Source organism: Sinocyclocheilus grahami, unplaced genomic scaffold (genome assembly GCF_001515645.1).
Source record: "Sinocyclocheilus grahami isolate Dianchi unplaced genomic scaffold, SAMN03320097.WGS_v1.1 scaffold387.1, whole genome shotgun sequence".
NCBI lineage: Eukaryota > Metazoa > Chordata > Actinopteri > Cypriniformes > Cyprinidae > Sinocyclocheilus > Sinocyclocheilus grahami.
The window spans coordinates 269,790-294,895 of NW_015505566.1; the positions used below are offsets into that span (position 1 = coordinate 269,790).

Below are 25,106 nucleotides of genomic sequence, written 5' to 3' on the forward strand. Positions count from 1 at the left end.
ATCATTAACTGACATTAAATAAATTATTTATATCTGAATTCAAATTATTTGTATCAATTGTACATTACGTTTTAATTAATTATTCACTTTTCATCAAATCACGCACCGTCTGCAGTTCCCTCATAAAACCCAGTCTGGGAAACCCTGAATTAAAATATAATTAAAATGATAATAAATCTAATTATAAAGCTATTCTGACCAATGATTTAAAAAAAAAACCCAGAGTGTGCATTTAATGCCATTATGGTGTCATCACAAAGAAAATTATTATTGCTAGTATTCACTGATGATCATAATCAGTAACACTGATAAGTTACATTAATGCTCTTATGACAAGAACTGGTTTATATTTTTTCTTCCTAGGGTGTTTCTAAACTGTTGGAGGGCACTGTATACATGATATCCTGTCCTCCGGCTTTGGTTTGGCCATTTTAAAATATAATCTGACTGACATGAGAGACAGATGTTCACAGTCCTGAATGATTCACTGGAGGCTAGACATCGTCTGGTTCAAGCTTTCTGTGCTGTCACTGGTCAAAGGGACTGTTTTATCATATTCAAACTGCACAATAAGAGGTACATGACTGTCTGTAGCACAAACGGTGTGGGACGGCAACAAAAGCCTTAGCACACATCGCTAATGAAGCTGAACAACTACTGTATATTCAGATCTACACACATCTGTCAGACTCCGATCAGTTGTGTACTAGAGAAGATCAATGGCCTCAGGGTCTGTCCTACCCTACAAACACACACACACACACACACACACACGAAGGGGGAGGTGACCTTTCACCCCTTACCTTCTGCCACGCCCCAGGGGTACTGCCTGCCCCGTACACGCTTCCCATTGACCTCGATGATGGTGTTACTGCCCACCACAGCCAGCGGCAGACGGTCCTGAGAGAGAGAGAGAGAGAGAGAGAGAGAGAGAGGGGCTGGGAACATCAGGTGACTGATATTGACTCTCAGTGTGTGTGTGTGTGTGTGTGGTATTGATGATAATGTACTGTTTCAGTGAGTGTGTCTCTGTTTGACCCATTTCCCTGATGGCAATTGATGGTTGAAATTTTCCGGATGGTTCATGCTGGTGAGCTGATTTAAACCACTAAAACAAACTCCAAAACACTTCTATCTAATAGAGGACAAATCTATTGGGGTCTTAACGTCATCTAGTCATTCAGACTACCCAACAATTAGTCAATTCTGAAAATATCGCCTAGTGTCAGTACAAAAAGAATCATTCATTAACTATCGTGAACACACAAACCTTAATCTTCTTGACTAGCTTGCTCTCCTCCTCGTCATCAGTCTCTGGGAACTCATAGGTTTTGATCTTGTGTTCCTGGATCTCTCTCATTATCTGGGCAAAGAGCAAAACAAAAGGACAGAGTGGAAAAAAAAAGCATTACATTGGCGCTGACAAGTAAAAAGACCTGCTATCTCCCAGCAGGCTCTGTGGGCTCTCCGTGTCACTGGTTTGGGATTGCATTTACTCTCTAAGGAGTCAGCATAAAAACCACGTGTTATCTCTAGTGTTATGATGAGTTCTTACTGGAGCCGCCGTTTGCAACACCCCCCCAACACTCCGACACACACACACACACACACACACACACACAAGTTGCTTCAGCTGGTTTGCAGATGTTAAACTGCCCCACATTCATCATTTGAAACACTGGGAATGCTTTCATGAAGCTGAGATGTGACATAACTCCTGTGTCTCTATGAATGGCTGTTCATCAGGAAGGACAGTTAATATCAAACTGAATGGAGGCTGAATGTTTGTTCATGCACATGAAACAGCAACAAGCTTACCTTAGGGATTATATAATGGAAAACAAGATTTTCTTTGCTTTATGAAATAAAGAGCAATGTACTATGTACACACGTGATCTGTTCCAAAACCTAGTGAGCTGCCTAACTAGTCAGCATTTTAAGGCATCATAGGTGCAAAGGCTGACACAAAACCTATTAAGAATTATTATGACGTGTTAAAAGATATTGTTTTGATTTAAACCAGCATTGCATGTATCCTTTGAGAAGACAATCCCAGAACAGAAAATCAAGAATTTTTAATTCGGTACTAAAAATTATCAATAAAAATTTTAGGGCTGTCAAATCGATTAATCGAGACTAATCGCATCCAAAATAAAAGTGTGCGTTTACATAATACATGTGTGTGTACTGTATATATTTAAATGTATGTATAAATACACATGCATAAATGTACACAGTTAAGAACTATATATATATACAGATTTAAGGGGGTCTGAATACTTTCCGTACCCACTGTATATATACACAGTATATATATGATCTCTATTATATAAATAAAAATGTTATATATTTCTTAATTATATACATGTATGTGTGTATATTTATATATACACATTTAAATATATACACACACATATATTATGTAAACAAACTTATTTTGGTTGTGATTAATCGTGATTAATAAATTTGACAGCCCTAAAAACATATAAAAATGTATATATGTAAAAGGTAGGAAATATATCTATTTAAAATTTATTTTTACCAATATATATATATATATATATGTATATATAATAATTATATATATAAAGATATATTAATTATTATTATTATTATTTTGGAACAGCATGTTGTTGCCAGTCAAACTGCTGAGGATTAGAATTTGTTGTACAACAATACATATTTTTGCAGTAATGTCTCACTTTGTGCAGAATTCTTAGCTGTTCCTAATAAACCTTTGAGTTTTGGCGCAAAACTGAAGAAATATTCTTGTGTTTCTGTTTGCAATTGGCAGGATTTCTGTAATATGCTCTGTCACACTGTTACATTTGTAAAATAACTTGCAGTGGTTTGAAATATTTGGAATTATGTGAATGTAAAAAAGCGTATCTGGAATCCCCTAGATTTTGCTGTGCACATTAATTTGCGACCTGCGCCGCATAGTGAACTGTTCTGAGACTGCTGAAAGTATACATTTATTAAATTCCATCCCAATTATTGTTAAATACTGAACAATAATGTGAAGGATTGCATTTAGATTAAATGACACCAACAACCTATTTAGGAGTCACTAACATGGTAAGGACGTTCAACTCCTTTCACAGCCAGTTTATGACTAAGGATCATAAAGAGAGAGGAAAATTATTCTAAAAAAACGGAATTATGATGTTTTAAATCTTATCTGATGTCCTAAAATCTACAGGTGCAGAGTTTGGCATTAGCACACGATCACTCTCACCTGCTTCTTGAACTGTTGGCACTCCTCTGGAGTCAGTGTGTCTGCTTTGGCGATGAGTGGGATGATGTTCACTTTTTCATGTAACCGTTTCATGAACTCAATATCCAGTGGTTTCAGTCTGATGGACAGAGAGAGAGCGAGAGAGAGAATGTGAGGGTTTAATGTTTCAAACTAAACACTGAGAACAAGTCCAAATGCAGACGCACAGGTTTCCTCTGTAGTGCAGTAGTGAGGGATCACATTCACACTGCTGTTTGACAGCTTGGCTGAACTTATAGCTCGACTCGTAGTAAAGCCACATGTGCTGCGAGAAGAGCAATAAGTAAACGGCAGGAAAATCATTTGTGCCTGTCCACTCAGGCCATTGTGACACTCACAGCCACTGTACACACACACTGGATTCCCATCAGCAGGTGAAAAGCTTTTTTTTTTTTATTGGGTCTTGACTAAATCAAGGTTAAATTATACGTTTCAAATGGACAGTGCGCTGTGACATTTTATCAGATTGACATCCTGAGGAACTGAGAGGAGAATTTCAAAGGAAGGATTAGTGATTGTTTGCATCCATACTCTGAAAAACACTTAAATATGAATGTGACATTTACATTTTCTGAAAATATAACCGGTGCTTTCCCAGGCAAAACGTACCGCCAATGTGCTGTGGGCCTCTGAGTGGCTACTAAGACATTGCTATGTGGTTTCTAGAGTGTTCAGAGTGTGCTACAGTGGTTTGTAGCACATTGCTACTGTATGTGATTAAGTAATGGCTCGAGTCAAAGGAGTTCACCTGCAAGTCGCTTTAAAATTCTTGTCTCTAGGTTAGGCCCAAGCCCCTCCTTCAAAACCGAACCAAACCAAAAAAAACAAAACACAAATCAATACAAAACATAAAACTTTTAAAAGCCACCTAACAAAACACCAGACAAACAACCAAACAAATAAACTAAATCAACCAAATCAAATAAAAAAAAGCACCAAACAAATCAAATCAACCAAACAAAAACAAACACCAAACCAAACTAAAACAAAACAATTCCAAACATAAAACACTTTCAAAAGCCATCAAACAAATCAACCAACCAAACAAAACAAAAAACACTAAACAAACCACCAGATAAATCAACCCAAACAAACCAAAACAAAATACCAAACCAACCAAACTAAAAGAAACCAAAAACAAAACAACACACACCTCTCCCAACATGTCTCATTGTTTGAGCCATCAAACAGCATTAGAGGTTTGTTCCTCAAGTGTATGCAACAGTATGGGTAGAAATGCACTGATTGCAATTTTCTCGGCCGATTCCGATTTTTTGTAAGTGTGACCTACCGATACCGATTTTTGCAGATTCCGATTTTCTTTCTAAGAAAAGTTCTTAAAGTTCTATTCTACTTTTATTTCAATACAAAAAATATTACCAAATAAAAAAAATTAAACATTACAATTTCCCCCAATCTGGACTAAGTTACAGATGTTCTCTCATTTAAACAACTCTCAGAATAAAGTGCTCTGTGACTGGAAAGAGGTAGAAATAACAATTAACTGAAAATGAGTTGCTGTATGTAACAAAACACATGTCATTTCCCACTGTTTATAAATGGTAATTTTTTCCCCTAACCTTACTAAATGTGTCATCTTTCACATCAAATTCTTAAATTGTTTCAATTAATTCAATTAGAATAATAAGAAACTGTAGAGTTGTTACCATTCAAATGAAATCAGTATCAACAAACTCCATCTTTCCACTGCTGAGGAAACAGAAGCTGCATCTGAAGTGGCATTAGATGAAACAGTATGGGTAGAAATGCACTGATTGCAATTTTCTCGGCCGATTCCGATTTTTTGTAAGTGTGACCTACCGATACCGATTTTTGCAGATTCCGATTTTCTTTCTAAGAAAAGTTCTTAAAGTTCTATTCTACTTTTATTTCAATACAAAAAATATTACCAAATAAAAAAAATTTAACATTACAATTTCCCCCAATCTGGACTAAGTTACAGATGTTCTCTCATTTAAACAACTCTCAGAATAAAGTGCTCTGTGACTGGAAAGAGGTAGAAATAACAATTAACTGAAAATGAGTTGCTGTATGTAACAAAACACATGTCATTTCCCACTGTTTATAAATGGTAATTTTTTCCCCTAACCTTACTAAATGTGTCATCTTTCACATCAAATTCTTAAATTGTTTCAATTAATTCAATTAGAATAATAAGAAACTGTAGAGTTGTTACCATTCAAATGAAATCAGTATCAACAAACTCCATCTTTCCACTGCTGAGGAAACAGAAGCTGCATCTGAAGTGGCATTAGATGAATTTACACAGACAGTTTGATGAAGCTGAGGTGCCATAAATGCATTTGCACGCAACATTTCAAACGCATAAATAATGTGGTTGCAAATGACTGTTTTAATGAGTGAGTGATTTAGTCATTCATTCAACCGATTCATTCAAACGAATGATTCATTCAGAAATTAGGCAAAGTGACCATCTTTATGAATGAGCCACTGAATCACCGACTCATTCGATTCGTTCAAAAAAGTGGATTCATTCAGTAACAAAACACTGCTGTGTGTTGCTCGGAGACACAAAACAGTTCTGCTGTGGCTTTGATTGGAACGACCTTTTGTTTGCGAATTTGAGCAAAAACAGTCAATATTGTATCTAAAATGTAAGTCACTTAATTTTAACTTCTTGTTTATTGAACTTGTTAATTTATACTACTGTATAAAATCAGTGTCACATTGCAATCGTGTTGATATTCGGGGAAACATCTTGGTCGTGTAATGTTGCTTACCTATATCCCATATTATAAGGAAACAGAAGCTGCATCTGAAGTGGCATTAGATGAATTTACACAGACAGTTTGACGAAGCTGCATAAATGCATTTGCACGCAACATTTCAAATGCATAAATAATGTGGTTGCAAATGACTGTTTTAATGAGTGATTGATTTAGTCATTCATTCAACCGATTCATTTAAACGAATGATTCATTCAGAAATGAGGCAAAGTGACTATCTTTATGAATGAGCCACTGAATCATCGACTCATTCGATTCGTTCAAAAAAGTGGATTCATTCAGTAACAAAACACTGCTGTGTGTTGCTCGGAGACACAAAACAGTTCTGCTGTGGCTTTGATTGGAACGACCTTTTGTTTGCGAATTTGAGCAAAAACAGTCAATATTGTATCTAAAATGTAAGTCACTTAATTTTAACTTCTTGTTTATTGAACTTGTTAATTTATACTACTGTATAAAATCAGTGTCACATTGCAATCGTGTTGATATTCGGGGAAACATCTTGGTCGTGTAATGTTGCTTACCTATATCCCATATTATAAATATATTTTTTATCTACCGCAGTATCCATCTATAAATTTCTGTGAGTGCTGTTGCGCTCATTTGTTTTGATTTCTGCACAAGTCTCTCTCTCGCTCTCAGGCTGCGCGAGCCTCATCTGGCACGACATAACTAGGCCTAAATTATCAGTCGCCGTTTACACTGAATGCAATAAAATCAGAATCATTCTCGCGTAAACATTTTTGGTGGCCAAGTTTCAGTGCTTCCCTAGTTATTTTTTTTATTGACATTTTAATCAGGCTTCTTGTCCGGTCGGGCAAGTAATGTTGCTTACCTATATCCCATATTATAAATATATTTTTTTTCTACCGCAGTATCCATCTATAACTTTCTGTGAGTGCGGTTGCGCTCATTTGTTTTGATTTCTGCACAAGTCTCTCTCTCGCTCTCAGGCTGCGCGAGCCTCATCTGGCACGACATAAATAGGCCTACATTATTAGTTGCCGTTTACACTGAATGCAATAAAATCAGAATCATTCTCGCGTAAACATTTTTGGTGGCCAAGTTTCAGTGCTTCCCTAGTTATTTTTTTTATTGACATTTTAATCAGGCTTCTTGTCCGGTCGGGCAAGTAAACTTCTCTCTCACTTGCCCCTTTAAAAAGAAAGAGATTCACACACATGACAAAATTAAGACACATGGCAGAGAACATTTAGTTGGATGTGTATGAGATTTAACTTGCAACAATTCAAGTCATCTAACAACAACTTGGACTGGAAATGCTGAAAGTGCAATAAATCCTGATGTACTTGGCATCACTTTAGAGCTCACCTATAAAAGCTCCTCCACAGCAAAAATACAAGCCAAAAATACAGAGGGTTTGAGTGCATTTAATGCTTGAAAAAGAGTGCCTACCCATGACCAGAGGGGGCGATGAAGTACAGACAGCAGTGCACTCGGCTGTCAGGCATCAGGCGTCGATTGACACGTGACTCTGCGTTGAGATAATCCTCAAACTTGCTGTCGATGTGATCGATGACGGTCTGCCAGCTACAGGACACACAACCAACATTTCAGAGTCAACAACATGCAAATGCAATATAAACAAATCAGCCATCCCTCATTTACTAAACACTAATGGAGACTTCCAGCTGTTTACACGTGACATGCAGAAAATAAAGAAATCACACTTACCAGTTACTGTTATCCACAGCATCTCCGAACCCTGGCGTGTCCACGATGGTGAGCAGCAGCTGAACTCCACCCTCTTTAATCAGCACCTTGGACTGCTCCACCTGAAAAAAAACATGACCACAAAACAAAATAAATAATTAAATAACTACTAGCCAAACACAGAAACAATTACAAGTGTTGATTTATAAGTTCATTTATGACTAAAATAAAAAAAACAATAAAAATAATAAACACCTATTTCTAATTCCTAAAGGGTCCTCACAATATTGTTGCTTGACCCTATATTAATAATAGTAATAATACAAAAATGCAAAACACAACATAAAATAAAAAACACAAAATAATATAAAACAAAATTTAAAAAAATTCTACAATCAACACTAAGGTTTGGAAAAAAAGAAGATTAAAGCCTGTTCACATTAAATCACACCAAATGTGACCAAAACACACTTGAATTCTGATGTAAATTTTCATTATTTTCTGGGAAAAGTTTGCATTCATACACTTGCAAACGCAAATGCAAACTACATCTCATAATACTGATTTCACTTCCATACTATTTTCAATTAAATATAGTCAGCAATTAATAGTCATCATAGTTAAATCACACAATTTCACTGCAATCGTACGTAGTCTCTATGTACTCAAAAACCAACAATATGTTCAGTTCAACATCTTTCTTGAATGCCCGTTTTAAGCACATGATCTGAAAGCTAACATCTTATTGGTTGACATGTTTTGTACTAGGTATAAGGTGTTCTTTAAAAATTGACAAAGAAAATTCAGACTAGCCTACAATCATTATGCTAATACAAAAGTCCTAAACTGACACCAGTATCTGACTGAAATATGACACAAAATAAGAAAATGCAGAAAACCCCCATTAGATCTACATGAATGGGCTGTTTTCAGAGAACTGTGGGGCCCTTTTGAAGCAGATATGCAAACAGCATGAGGGCCAACACTCGCAATGAGCACATACGCTCAGGTTTCCATTCAATTAGGAAGTCAATATCAGGGCCTGCAGGGCTCAAAACAACCACTCAGAGGTTTTTCTGTGCACATGTAAGAACAGCACAAAAGGGAAAGAAAAGATTATCTGCTTCTGATCTGAGCACTTTACCTACATTAGTTTGGAACAATTGATTGGTGTTTTAAACCCAATGATTTAACCCAAAAGTATTAAACTTTGGCATGTAACTTGCTCTATGGACATGAATGATCCCTCAAGTCATGTTGTGAAACTCTTCTATCAATACTAGGAGCTTTAAATTAATGGATCACATTTTCGAAGCCTTTAAACATACCGCCAAGCAGTCTGCGCTTAACAGATTCAGCCCACATGTGTGCAACCTCAGCTAAAACAAGCTCAAACCCACACCTTTCCATGTGCAGCATAAAGCAGCTGTGGTCTGAGACTGTGGTTTGTGTGGTTTCTGGGTTTGGGTTGTGCATTTTATGATTTCCTCCTAAACAACCCTCAGCGTTCCACAGCTCAGACGGACACCACTGAGCCCAGGGCAGGACATTCATCTCATGAAGCACACCCCCCAAAAAAGTAAGTTGGCCACCGACGTCTATCAAACAGCTGGGACAGAGGAGCTACACACCCTGAATTGAGGCTGTTTTTAGAGAGCGTGTAAATTCAAACTGATGACTTGTGTCAATTTGTGGGCCATTCATGGTGATTGATCAGCATGTTGCATGTTAAAGGTAGGGTAGCAATAGCAATAGCAAGCTAGCTTTTAAAGCATAAGATCCCACCCTCCCTGCAAATCACTCTCCAAAGCCACGCCTCCTCCAGAACACATGACCGCGCACAGGCAGAGCAGAGGCTAACCAGCGACACGATGAGAGACGGCGTTGGTGGAGGATTGAATGCAGTGCTGTGAGATTACCTCATGTCTCATTCACCGGTGAGAAAACATTACAGTACAAAGCACATTATATTACAATAATAATGCCTTTCAATCTCGCTCGGTCTGCAATAGCGCAATGGAACGTGCTGATGACGTATCATGTCTGTGTAAAATGTGCGCGGAGGTTTGCAAATACATATGTTGACAGGCAGGCAGGACAGATCGTTATCCTCGGACCGAGGGATATGATTAGACGAACATTTTATGGTCTTATGCCTTCCACAGACAATATAAACACATTTAGAGCACTTAACTTAGTGATTGCTATCGGGATGTGAAGAGACTTTCAACCAGCATCACAAAAATGTTTTTGAACCAAATCGCCTACCCTGCCTTTAAGACTGCTTTTCCCAATGAAGAAACCAAAAATGAAAATCTGTCATAATTTATTCTCCTTTTTTGTTGTGCCAAACTCATTATGATTGTCTTTCTTCCACAGAATACTCAATAAGGTATTTTGCAGATATTTCATACAACAAAATTGCACATCCATTAAAAGTGGCCTAAACTTTAAATTAGTGGTTGACCAATACTGTATATTGGCCAATACTTTTTTTTTTGTAATTATTGGCTGATAAGTATTTTAAGCAGGACTTTTATTTTGACAGCTTATCCACTATGCCATATTAATGGAATACTGCATGTAAAAATTTGTGTTGCCTTGTCTTTAGATGAGGATAAATGATTGTGATTTAACAGATCGCACAGACTGATCACACTGGTTAAGAGTGCTTACTTCCTTTTTATTAATGTTTTAACCATTTCTTTGTTTTGCAAATGCCATAATATGATTACAAAATCAAGAACTTGAAATCTGAAGTGTAAATGTTTATTTTAGAATTTTTTTAAAACAAGATTTATCCATTTTTTAAATAAAAAAAGTTCAAATTATTATTATTATAAAAAAAGTAAAAGAAATATAAGTTTAGTTGAAGCAATTGTTATGCTTGTGTTTTTACTATCTTTAAATTAAAGGGGTCATATGATGTTGCTAAAAGAACATTATTTGGTGTATTTGGTGTCATGGAATGTGTTTATGCGGTTTAAGGTTCAAAAAACACATTATTTTCCACATACTGTACATTATTGTTTCTCCATTATGCCCCGCCTTTCTGAAACGCATCGATTTTTACAAAACTCATTGGTCTGAAAAGCGAGGTGTGCTGTGATTGGCCAGCTATCCAGTGCGTTGTGATTGGCCGAATACCTCAAGCGTGTGACGGAAATGTTACGCCCCACGAAGCGGATATCGTCCTCTTTTGGAAGGCCAACCAAAGTAGTTTCGCTTTCACAACGAAACACACAGCGCCTTCACGACATGGCGGCGGCCATCTTTCTTTGTGTGAACATTTGGGCAGCGTTATGCAAATCTTCCCACACAGTGACGTAGACATGTGGGGGCGTGTTAGAACGAGCCGTTTTAGGTTTTATAAAGAATATCTCTTTGGATTGGAGACTTTAGTCTTTGCAACTTTACAGATCTTCTTTATGCACCAAGAGCTTGTAACACTCCAAAGAGAAAGGAAAAATGTAAATCACATCATATGACCCCTTTAAAGCAGCACTATGTAACTTTTGGCGCTCTAGCGGTTAATAAACAGAACTGCACACATCCCACGGAAGAACATTCCAACCGGAGCTACTTCTCTAAGTTTATGTCGATGGCGATTCACGCAGGTATGTGTTACTCCGCAGAGGCGACGACCCGACCAGGCTACAATAGTCCATATATAAGTACTTATTATAAGTGTACAGTAGTGATTCGGAATAAGACCAAAACGCGGTTTGGAAGATGAATTCATGATGTACTCGCTCATTATATACATTTAGCAAAATTTGAACACAGAAAATGTACATAGTGCTGCTTTAATAGTTCTAACTTTAATTATCAATAACCAGCGTTATTTCAGCGTTCTATTTCAATTTAGATGGTGTTATAGTTTTTATTGATATTTTGAATTAGTTTTCATTTTTATATTTTTTGTTTTCACTTTGAAGTCTTATTTTTTTGTTGTTTTTGGCCTTTTTAAAACTGTGAATGCAGTATTTATTAAGTAACTTTTTTATTTTCTTTTTTTTATAATTGTTTAGTTTTAGCAATAATAACCCTGACACTTTCAACACTTTTCTTCCACAAGGCCTAAGCCAGAGAAGCCGAAACGAAAGCTGGCGCGTCCACCCGAGAATTACTCGCTCATTATATACATTTTGCAAATTTTAAACACAGAAAAAGTTACATAGTGCTGCTTTAAATGGTGTGATATCCTGTATATCAGCTTTATGTCATCGTGCTCTCTACGATATCAGAATTGTTCATTCAAAAAAAACACTTATCAGTCTACCACTATTTCAGGTCATCTGAAATCATAAAGTAAGCTTATGTGAGAAACAAACAAAAAATCAGGTAAAATATTATTACATGTAAACCTCAACTGACTTGCATTATATAAAAAATTCAAACACAATTTATTAGTATGAAACGTGCTGATCTGATCCTCATAGAATCAAATGTCTTTTTATAATTTTTTTTAATTGAATGGAAAGGGGCAACATGAACATTCTTCAAAATATATTTGTTTGAACAGAAGAAGGAATTCCAAGGAGGAGTTTGTAACACCATAAAGGCAAGTAAACGACGATAGTTTGATTTTTAGGCAAATATAATATCCTCTGACTTGCATTATATAAAAAATTAAAACACAATTTATTAGTATGAAACGTGCTGATCTGATCCTCATAGAATCAAATGTCTTTTTATTATTTTTTTTAATTGAATGGAAAGGGGCAACGTGAACATTCTTCAAAATATATTTGTTTGAACAGAAGAAGGAATTCCAAGGAGGAGTTTGTAACACCATAAAGGCAAGTAAACGACGATAGTTTGATTTTTAGGCAAATATAATATCCTCCAGCTAAACACGCTCTCTCCCCCTCAGGTACAATCAGAGTAGCCTACCAAGAAAAAAACAAGTAACCTGAGAATACATTGGCAAATCCTGCTACATTTCTTTCTTCTCAGTGGAAGTGTTGTTTTCAAAACCATTAGCCCTAGCTGAGAGGCCATGGGGATATTTTGGAAACATGAGCGAGACGACGTACATGCAGCCACCGCAGGTCTGTCATTCTGTAAATTACCAACTCCACATAAACAGGGAAAGAAAAAAAAACAAGTAGAAATGAGGCCAAGAATGCAGGAGAAATGGCTCCATCAGGAGGTGGTTGGCTGTGGAATGCAAACAGTCATTCTGCAGCAGAGCGTGACAATGCCTGCTGCCTCACACCTGCTGCGGGCCGTGTGGAGGATTCCTGTGCGCTTTACTGTCTGCGGTGACCAGGTGATCTCAGATTCCACTCATGTCTGACTGTGACCTCCGTGAGCACTCGCCAACATATATCACACTGCTGACCTCTGACCTTCAATGCCGACTGCTGGCAAAAGTGCAGAGACTTGGGGCCGGATTCACCAAACTTTCTTAAGCATGACATCTTAACTGACATTTTCTTCTTATTTTCTAACCTAAGAAAAAAAACGTAAAGATATTTTGTATTCCCAAAAATAATTTTTCGTCTTCTATGTGCTTAAGAATTGTTTTTCTTAAGATGACACTGGAAGCTCCTGTCGTCAAGTCAAATTCCTTGTGTGCGTAAACATACTTGGTAACAAAGCTCTTCTGATTCTGATTCCGATTCAAGCAAATAACGCAGAATTGCCACAAATTCGAAAGTGAAAGTAAAATGCATACAGGCATTTAAAAGCGAGGGAAAACGAAGAAGAGAGGGAAAACTCCAAAGAACCCAACCCCCAGCGTAGCAACCATCCACAACTACTAAGAATCAAGCTAGAACTTGTACAGGCAATCACCATGCAGTTTTCTTTAGAAAATGTAAAAAAGTTCATTTCATTTGAGAAAATATATCAATATCAGATCACTATTACGTATTATATAACAGCATTATTGTATTGTTTGCAACAAGCCTATGTTTTCAAGACAATGCCATCAGCCACTAAAAAGTACACCTTTCAAATACTACCATATCGGTTTAAAAGAATAGATTTATTTGGCCTGACATGAACATTGAAAAGACATAAACTGATTCCACTGTGTTTCAAGGAATAATTTTGTGTGTTATAACGGCACTGTAACAGGCACACACAGAGGTGTACCGCAGCACATTTGGGGTGAAGTTTGGGTTGGCACGTCAAACACTGAGTTTATAATGGCAAGTGCAAAGACAGAAAGCACTTTAAGGGTGCTTTCACACCTGTAGATCAATTGCGGTTCGCTTTCACATGGCAAAGTTTCTAAACGGATCAAATTTGTTAATACAAGTCATCAGGATCTGAGTGCGATTGCCGCATTCACATATGCCCAAACGAACCAAGCTAAGGGGGGAAACGCGCCAGGTTCCGAAACAACAGGCCAGGTGGGAAAGCACCCTAAGTGTGATATACCATCTAGCTTGCTCACCAAACGACACACCTTGCCCCAGTTAATCTTCTCTAACTTCCTCCGTCTGTACAGCAGACCACAGTGGTTTCCATCAGATGCATACTACTCATTTCAACACAACCGTTTGTCCCCAAAATTAGAAAAAAAGCAACCACAGCGAACTAGCTAAATGTCTGAGAAATTAGCAAAAAATCTCTACTTGACACTTGCTCTAAAGAAAAGAAATGCAATATTCTTCATAACAAGGTCTACAACCGATCTCTACCATAATTCTGTATGTAAAGACTATTTTTTATACTTACATTTATCAAATGATGCTTAGTGCACAAAAAAAGGCAAAAGCTGGTGAAAACTGACTAGTGTACCGATTTCCATCAGTTCAGTGTTTATAGGTTTTCTTAGCAGTTAGCAGGCTGTGAGACAATAACAATAGAGGTAAACACTAGTCACTGAAATTGACAAAGCTTGTGAAGTTCATAACCTTGAATCTCTGAAAGGCATTTAAGAGAAGTGATTGAAGATTGGTGTGAATTTCCCTGGGCACTGAAGTAAATAGAAGCTGTGGTCCTGAATTTGGTTCAAGCACATAATTTCAAAAAGGTTTCACTTCCCAATGCATGATCTAATTCCTCTCAATAAAGTGTGCCTACAGGTGTTTTGGTTCTCACAATACTGTAAAGGCCCAAGTATACTTGTACGTGTAGCCTTTCAAAGTACAGTCGATTTGAGGTGTATGTGAAATCAGGCAGTCGACAAATGCGCTCTAGAAAACTTCATCTTTGTCCAGCATCTGCTCTATTTTTCTCCAGAAGTTATGACTGATAAAATGTCTTTGTACTCTTTTAAACTAAAGTTGTGGCTATCTCATAATAACCCTGTTGTTGTTGCGGTCTCTGCTATTTTGTTGTTGTTGTTCCGTCTCTTCAGTTTCATTATCTAGTGTGGGGGGAAAAAAAGACGCATGGTTTCAAGATGCACTTTTGACAATTAAACCAATTTTAAATTGAGTGTCGTGTTTATAGAGTGGAGTGTATTGTGTGAGATGCTGCAAAAGACACAAGTGCACCCTAATGGAAAAAAAAATAGTAAAATGTATTTAAAATACATTTATTTTGTGCTAATTATACTAAGCCGCCTTTCCACTGTCTCCGACATTTGGATACGATTGTCGTATTTCTCCCCCTAGCGGCAGTCGCACAGAACTTTCAAACTGGTCGTGAAGCAACCGTCAACCTCAGCTTATCAACCATGGCAAAATGTACGCTTTTAATGAATATAATGAATGTATGAATATATCCACACAAAACAAATGACCCCCCAAATAATAACACAGTAGTTTTATGGGGCTAATCAACGTATATAATGATTGAATAATTCTGCCATAATTATTATATACCGCCATTTTACAGAAATAGTGTTTACAGAATAACATTAAAGTGGAAAAATATTGGTAATTCTGACCTCACGCTCATAGTTTTGATTAGAATACCTTGCATCCGGTCGGGCGGTCACATACGGTCTAGCCGCAGTAGTTCAAATATTTTAACGCATCCGAAGCTCAAATCGGATATGAATTTTCCGCATACGCATATGATTGGAACTCCACGTAGCTCCCGCACTACTCTCTATTGGAAGTGAATGACTTCCGGTCTGTCGCTTGTCTGAGATAATGGAAAGGTGGTTTTATATCATAACAATATCATGTTTGGATCGATTAAAACGAATCCGGGTGTGATTGCTCTGTTAGTGCGGTTCGTTTGAGTAAGTGTGAACGCTGCCATCCGAACCCTGGTGTGCACCAAACAAGCGGACCGAGACGGCTAAAAAGATGGGTCTCGGTCCGCTTCCAAACGAACTCCGGTGCGGTTCGAATGAAATATGAACGCAACACGGACCAAATACTTCTAAAAAAACCAAAAACAGGAAGTAATGACAAGATGCGACGCTATGTGACATGATTTGACGACGCGGAACGAGCTGTGTATCCAAAACAAAATGATAACTAAAAAACGCTAACCTCCATCTTTACGTCCATATGACAGGGTCAGTTCAGGACCGTGATCAGTTCACACTTGAATCTGATATTGGTCACCTTTAAAAAAAAAATAGTGATATTAAAACACATTTTAGGCATAATATTATGAAATGTGCATTGTGCAATAAAGAAATACTCCAAATAAAGTTTAATTATAATTTTATATAAGCAAGTCTTAAGTGATAGTCAATAAATATGTTAATGGATTTGAAGCATACTTGGTAAAAAACAAAAAACAATGGTGTTCACAAGTTTTGTAAGCAGGGGTAACTGGCCACTGAATTTAACAAAGCATGCTAAGTTCACAGAATTGAGTCTTTGAAAGAAATTCAAAAGATATTAAAAAAAAAAAATTCAATTCAGACTGCAGTCAAAAGTGGTCAAGTGTTATTTTCATTTTATAACATTGTGAACAGCACAAACCACGCTAACTTCTAAAGCTAACTAAAAAACGCTAACCTCCATCTTTACGTCCATATGACAGGGTCAGTTCAGGACCGTGATCAGTTCACACTTGAATCTGATATTGGTCACCTTTAAAAAAAAATTATAATTATGTGAACAGCCAAACAAAACATTTTTTATATGAGCAACAGAACAAAATAGAGCACTAAGGCTTTCGTAAATATAGCCTAAGTTTCCTGGGCACTTAAGTAACCAAAGCAAAAGCTGTTGTCTATAATATCACGATACAGCGATTCTGCGGTAATCGATATATTGCTAGGCAATTCTATAATGATACATCACGATATCTGTCTAACTATGACAACAAAATGCCTGTGAAAAGGTTAAGTGCAAAAGTTCTCTATTAACAGAAATATCAGAAATAATAATTCAGCAAAATTTCTGTCAATTATCAAGAGTGTGACTGTGCACATGACTCAAGAAACAATTAATGAGCATGTGATTGTTTCTTGAGATCAAAAGTCTGTGCAAACACACCTCTTCATGTGTATATGCAGTTTCACGTGCAGTGGAAAAACTAAATCTGAAGTGTGGGTTAAGACAAAGCAGAGGTGGAAAGTAACGAACTACCTTTACTCGCGTTACTGTAATTGAGTAGTTTTTTTGTGTACTTCTACTTTTTAAAGTAATTTTTTTAATCTGTAATTTTTCTTTTGCTTAAGTATATTTTGTTTTAAGTACTGTACTTCGCTACATTTTAAAACACATTAATTACGGAGTAAAAATTTTTTAAATTAAATTTTAAAAAAATCCCAAAATAGCTGTTTGCCTAGGGAGACCAAACTAGCAGCTTATAAAATCTCGACATCAACCCTTCACAAGCATGCATAGGTAAGGTAAATACTTGCATCGTTGCATTGGTGGTTAAAATGAAACTTTGACAGTTTAGCAAGAGGTTTTGCACAAATTAGCCAAAAAGGCAATGGTGCAGGGTGTGCGATATCGTAATTTTTGTTTTAACGATGTGAGATTTGACATTATCAGTATTTTGCCAAAAACCGAACATAACACTCCTACAGAGTGCCTTGAAGTCTAGCAGATTAGACTAGTGCGCGCACGCATTTAGAGTGCGTTCTTTCACTGCGTGATTCAGTCTATTAAAATGCATTTAGAATAATCACAAAATTGAAGCTATAGGGGCAGAAAATGTATATATATATATGTATATATAATGTATTTATATAATTTCATGTAGTAAATCAATATTAAACGAAGAGTGCCGTTTTTCTCCAAAAATCAGCATGATTACATATAGATTTCTTTACAACAGTTCAATAAACAAGAAGTTAATTAAGAGACTTGCGTTTTAGACACCATATTGCCTATTTTTGCTCTATTTGCACAACAAAAATTATTCCAAACACAGCCACCACAGCACAGTTTTGCGTCTCTGAGCAACATGACGGTGTTTTGTTCCTGAATGAATCAACCGTTTAAATGATTCAATTAAATGGTTCAATCGCAACGACTCACTTATTAACAATGACTTGCTGACACCTACTGGCGGTTTTAATTTCACATGTAAAGTATCTTGATTTTTTTTTTTAAATATAATTTCAAACGAGTATTCAACATTTTATGTCTTGTATATCAAAACATTATTTCTGCATTTGTAACTGCAGGTTAAATGCATTCATGCCCTGCATTATACAGTGTGTAATCTAAATGCCACTACAGATGAAGCTTATGTGTGTCCTCTGCATTGCAAAGATGAATTTTGTTGATACTGATTTAATTTGCCAGGTAACAGCCCAAATGTCTTCTTATTCTAAATAACTGATTCCTTAAATTAAAAACAACTAGTTTGAGAATTATAGGCCTATCCCATTTTTGCCTCCCTCCCACCGTTAAAATGTAACTAAGTAATTTTTACTCTGAGTACATTTTAAATGAGCTACTTTTTACTTTTACTTGAGTAGAATTTTAGACTGGTACTTTTACTTGTACTTAAGTAAAATTTCCTTAATGTAATGGTACTTTTACTTGAGTAGAATATTTTCATACTCTTTCCACCTCTGAGACAAATCCAGCAAAGTTACATGTAAACAGGTAAATCTGTTGGTTTTATCTTTAAGAAATGTACAGAATCAATAAGAATTATTGCCCAAAATGATCCAATTAATGAATAATCCAAAATTATTTAAAATTACTAAAAGAATAGTTAAGGCACCAGAATTGTCAAGTGAAATTGGAACCAAAATGGTGAAATTTCTTAAAATTACCAAGTCCAAGCAGTTATGTAAGTTTGAACTGTTTTGGCGCATTATTTTTTTTAATATTTATGAAACATCTCAATGTTTATGTTGGATACATGTGTTGTGATTTTGACAGATGATAACCAGTTGCTTTATCTTCATTTCAGGCTGTTGTTTCAGGCAGTCGCTGGAACAACAGATGATCTGAGGTAATGTGAGGGGTGTGAGCACCCGTCCCGTATCTTCTGTCTTACCAAACAATTCCACATCAATGAGATCACCCTGATTATTACACCACACCAGAGTAATCACTCAGCAAATGTCTACAAACGATGAGAACACACTGATTTCATAACCATCTAAAATTCCTTGAGTGTCCGGACACCCAACAGGTGGAGTCGAAACTGCTTTTGATTGGTCTTTGCTCTTTCTGTGTTAATGGAAGCCACAGATTTAGAGTGCGTTCTTTCACTGCGTGATTCAGTCTATTAAAATGCATTTAGAATAATCACAAAATTGAAGCTATAGGGGCAGAAAATGTATATATATATATGTATATATAATGTATTTATATAATTTCATGTAGTAAATCAATATTAAACGAAGAGTGCCGTTTTTCTCCAAAAATCAGCATGATTACATATAGATTTCTTTACAACAGTTCAATAAACAAGAAGTTAATTAAGAGACTTGCGTTTTAGACACCATATTGCCTATTTTTGCTCTATTTGCACAACAAAAATTATTCCAAACACAGCCACCACAGCACAGTTTTGCGTCTCTGAGCAACATGACGGTGTTTTGTTCCTGAATGAATCAACCGTTTAAATGATTCAATTAAATGGTTCAATCGCAACGACTCACTTATTAACAATGACTTGCTGACACCTACTGGCGGTTTTAATTTCACATGTAAAGTATCTTGATTTTTTAAAAAAATATATAATTTCAAACGAGTATTCAACATTTTATGTCTTGTATATCAAAACATTATTTCTGCATTTGTAACTGCAGGTTAAATGCATTCATGCCCTGCATTATACAGTGTGTAATCTAAATGCCACTACAGATGAAGCTTATGTGTGTCCTCTGCATTGCAAAGATGAATTTTGTTGATACTGATTTAATTTGCCAGGTAACAGCCCAAATGTCTTCTTATTCTAAATAACTGATTCCTTAAATTAAAAACAACTAGTTTGAGAATTATAGGCCTATCCCATTTTTGCCTCCCTCCCACCGTTAAAATGTAACTAAGTAATTTTTACTCTGAGTACATTTTAAATGAGCTACTTTTTACTTTTACTTGAGTAGAATTTTAGACTGGTACTTTTACTTGTACTTAAGTAAAATTTCCTTAATGTAATGGTACTTTTACTTGAGTAGAATATTTTCGTACTCTTTCCACCTCTGAGACAAAGCCAGCAAAGTTACATGTAAACAGGTAAATCTGTTGGTTTTATCTTTAAGAAATGTACAGAATCAATAAGAATTATTGCCCAAAATGATCCAATTAATGAATAATCCAAAATTATTTAAAATTACTAAAAGAATAGTTAAGGCACCAGAATTGTCAAGTGAAATTGGAACCAAAATGGTGAAATTTCTTAAAATTACCAAGTCCAAGCAGTTATGTAAGTTTGAACTGTTTTGGCGCATTATTTTTTTTAATATTTATGAAACATCTCAATGTTTATGTTGGATACATGTGTTGTGATTTTGACAGATGATAACCAGTTGCTTTATCTTCATTTCAGGCTGTTGTTTCAGGCAGTCGCTGGAACAACAGATGATCTGAGGTAATGTGAGGGGTGTGAGCACCCGTCCCGTATCTTCTGTCTTACCAAACAATTCCACATCAATGAGATCACCCTGATTATTACACCACACCAGAGTAATCACTCAGCAAATGTCTACAAACGATGAGAACACACTGATTTCATAACCATCTAAAATTCCTTGAGTGTCCGGACACCCAACAGGTGGAGTCGAAACTGCTTTTGATTGGTCTTTGCTCTTTCTGTGTTAATGGAAGCCACAGACTGTCAGCAGCTGGCGTGGACTGTCCTCTTCTCACCAGACCTGATGCAGTCCGCTGAGGAGGTGAGATGGTCTGGTTAAACATATTGTCAGAAATGGCAGCTCGAACCAAGCAACTTCAGAGCATCATCAGCAGCACCAGCCCCAATTATGTTACAAACTTGGGATGTGTTTTAAAGTCAACACTAAACCACATTTCCAATACATCTGAAAACTCAACAATAACCTTTTTCAGAAACTTACGAGTAAAACTGATCTTTTATTCTGCATTGTGACATGCATTTGAGACTAACAGAGTACAGAAAAATGCAAAAAAAAAACTAACAAACCTTGTACAACCGGTACTTGGTTCGATGCATCAGTTGTTGATTGGATTTGAGGCCATTGAATTGAGATTGAGCTGACAGGTATTACCTTTTTGATTAAACATTAAAAAAAATATATATATATATAAAATGGATAATTTGCTTGCAATAAGATCAATAACATGCATTTTAATTTCATGCCAACTTTAGATCACTTGTCACAAAGTAATTTATTAACTTTGGCAGCCAAAAAAAAAAAAAAAACCTAAAATATAAACTAAAAACCTAAAAACTCTGGGAAGGGGGGGAAAAAACAACAACAAAAAAATATCATAATAATAAAATAGAGTGAAAATAATAATAATAGAGTGAAAATTAATAAATTAAAAACACTGAAAACATAAAAAAAAAACTTCAAATGCTTCAAAATTGATGCACACATTACAAGAGAGTCGGGGGGAAACTGAATGCAAGTCTTGGTTATAACTGCAGCAATATTTTTAGAGAAATGACTGCATTTAAAAGATTTTCTTTAGCATAACATGCACCGATGAATCACAATAAGACCAAAACATGTATTAAGAAATTTAAATGCGGTCTGTTTTTACTTAATCCTTTAAATGTTATGGTCAAATGCTTGGCATGAAGACAAATTTCTGAGACAACATGGCCACAGGACAATGTCAAGCCTATAACGCAGGCCTCAGTAAACAAACTGAACCAGAGAGAGTCATTGTTTTATCTTTCAAAGTGGTCAGTGCTTGAGTAATCCACACTGAAAAGCTCAGAAAAGGTGGAGCAGAACGGATGTTAAAGACACATGATGATGATGAGCTTCTGCTCCTTCAAGCATCTCTTCTCAGGGTCTGATACCAGCGAGGGCCGCCGCTTCAGATGTCCACAGGTATGAAGGTCTGGACAGATCACTGCTCTGCCAAAGCCTCAGCTTTCAACACACTCATATATCTGACCGCACAAGTCTGCAGTCCTTTGTTTAACACTAGTATTTCATTCCAAGTGTTGCCAAAGACATGTTCGCTCACTGACGATTAGCAGTATTGACAGACTACTTGAGTTTAATACAAACAGACAAATTGTTGTATTGAGGGATTGAACACACACTTACACTCCTCTTTCAGCCTGTCACAACAGATCCACATCTCAATGGCAAACATATCCAGTTAGAGAGCTGCCAACACTTTACATAAACAACATAACTACTCTCAATGAGAACTTCCAAACACACAGGCCTGATATAGTCAGGACACTGGTGCCAGACCACAGAGTGGGTGGTTAGTGAGTGCGCCATGCCCTGTATCATAATCACAGCTATTACACACACACACACACGTTTGTTTTTGTGAATTGTGGGGACATTCCATAGGCGTAATGGTTTATACTGTACAAACCGTATTTTCTATTGCCCTACACCAACCCTACACCTAAACCTACCCCTTACAGGAAACTTTCTGCATTTTTAGATTTAAAAAAAAAAACTCATTCTGAATGATTTATAAGCCTTTTGAAATATGGGGACACTCAAAATGTCCTTATAAATCACCTTCTCGTTGTAATACCTATGTCAAACCCATGTCATTATACAAATTTGTGTCAAATTCACTACATAATCCTTTATGAATACATTTATAAATAGATACTTGCTGTAATTTTGCTGGTATGTTTTATTTTTAGATTATAAAGTAAAAACTTACTTTAATTTGGCCCAGCATTGAAAGGGATTATGTATTGTAGTTTTTTCCCCTTCAGAACGGTGTTAAAACCAAGGCTGTATTATTCTCCATCAATCTGCACATTCAGTAATCAGACCATTAAGATTGTTGCCATGGTTACCACTTTTATAAGGGGGTGTTAGCTAGAGAATCCAGATAATGCGTGTTAATAACACACTGCATCTGTCAATTAGCTTGTATGCGTTTATGGCGTATTTTGACCTTTCCTTTCCAATGGCAGATGCACTGATGTGTGACAGTAATTAGCAACAGTTTCTAATGCAGCATCTCGCTGTTCATATCTACTCTATAAATGCATGTCATGTTATTCAGTCAGCATGTTCACCTCTTCAGACGTGTGGCAGCAGTGACCACTGCTCTAGACAGAAGGGCATCTCATAACTGGAAACCATGTTTCTCTGAGATTAATTCAGATATAAACCTAATCCTTCATCTGATACGAGCCAAGAGCAACACAATATCAAAACTGACCTGCTTCTACTAAAGTACCACTGAAAGATCTATCAGAACTATCAGCAAAGACACTATCAAGCTCAACAGAAACATTTTGAATAGAGATGGATGTGCTTAGACAAGGGCAAGAAGATTAATCAAAATAAAACTGAAATCACAATATGTCTTATTGTGATTCAATTAAATACATTTATGTGCAGCGTGTTTCAGGGTGAAGTGTGGTACTGTGTTCATTTACACATGAGCAGCTCATTATTAGCCGTCTCTTCATCGGCTCTGAGGTTTTCCGTCAAAATAAAAGTTTGATCGTTTAACATTTGAAAATAAAAAAATATACGACAGCAGTAAATATAAGTATAGCAATTTCAGTTGTAATGTCAAATAAAAAATATTATTACTATACATGTGACCCGTGCTGGCAAAATGAGTCGGAATGCACGCGGGCTAATTTCGAGCCCTCGTCTAGCGATCCCAATGCTCCAAATAGTAATTAAACATCTAAAATGATCTTTATTTGTATGTTTTCTGAGAGGAGTACCTTTTCTCTGCTTGTTTCTTGCGCTGTCATCCGACACGTTCTCGATACATATACACCAGTGTTCATTTTGACAGCAAATTTTGATTTAGTTTTAGTCATAGTCTTTTGACTAAAATGCCATTTAGTTTTGTCATATTTTAGTCATCTGATTTTTTTTTGTTTTAGTTGACTAAATCTACAGTCAATTTAGTCGACTAAAATTTAATGGGTTTCTAAATTCACTAGGTTTGATATTAAGGTTTTGTCATGATAGACACCGATTTAACTGCAGTGACACACAACATGCCTTTATGTGAAAATTAAATAAAACCACTTCTCATAAAGAACAAGAACATGGTCGTCTTATTAATGAAATACCAATGGTTATATAGGCTAATTATGCATTCTTTATAGCAACTCGGTTACCATATTCTTCATTCTTTCAAGCAGACATATTTATTTCTATAAATCAATTTAGATTAATCTTTAGGGCTACGAAAGTGATTCAGTTAAGAGCAGTGCGTGATTTTCTGTCTTTCTTTTGTTGCTTGATTAACATCAATGACTCGGACAATAGCAACTAAATTAGGCTGCACGTATACACGGATGCAGTGTACTGATGCACGTCCAATATTCTCCCAACTGTTTATGTTCACATAAGACATAACCGAGTGCGTTTACGTAAATACTTGTCAAAACAGACAATTCGACATCATTTTGTGTGTATTTCTCCGTTCATGAGACGCGAAAGAGTACTCGTGTGGTGTGTGAGAGGCGCTACTTCAGTGTCTGCGCTCAGAAAACCGGACCGAATTGAGTTCTCTCTTGCGTCGTCAGATATATCCACGTGTCTGCTCTTCTCTTACTCCCAGATATCGACATTTTTGTACGTACATTTTTGTACGTTTTGTCTCGTTTTTATTCGTTGACGAAAATGTCATTAAAGTTTCTGTCATTCAAGACGAGTTTTAGTTCATCACTGTCTCGTTTTCGTCTGTGAAAAAAATGTCGTTGACGAAAATTATGACAAAAATTATTCGTCACCGAAATTAACACTGATATACACAGAATTACAGTATTTAAGAATTCACGCAAACATGATCTGTTATGTCTTAAGTGAACATTTGGGGAACTGTTGGGGAAAAACATCTGATGTGTAACATTATCTTAGATCCGTGCATTACAGTAGGTCTTAATCAGTGCTGGACAGTATCTAGCTACTAGTAACTAGTTACTGT

At 36.3% G+C, this 25,106-nt stretch overlaps 1 pseudogene; it reads right to left on the reverse strand.

Annotated features, from left to right (window-relative positions):
• The window catches only part of LOC107550090 (septin-7-like), a 46,894-nt pseudogene that overhangs the window by 5,385 nt on the left and 16,403 nt on the right, over positions 1-25,106 (reverse strand).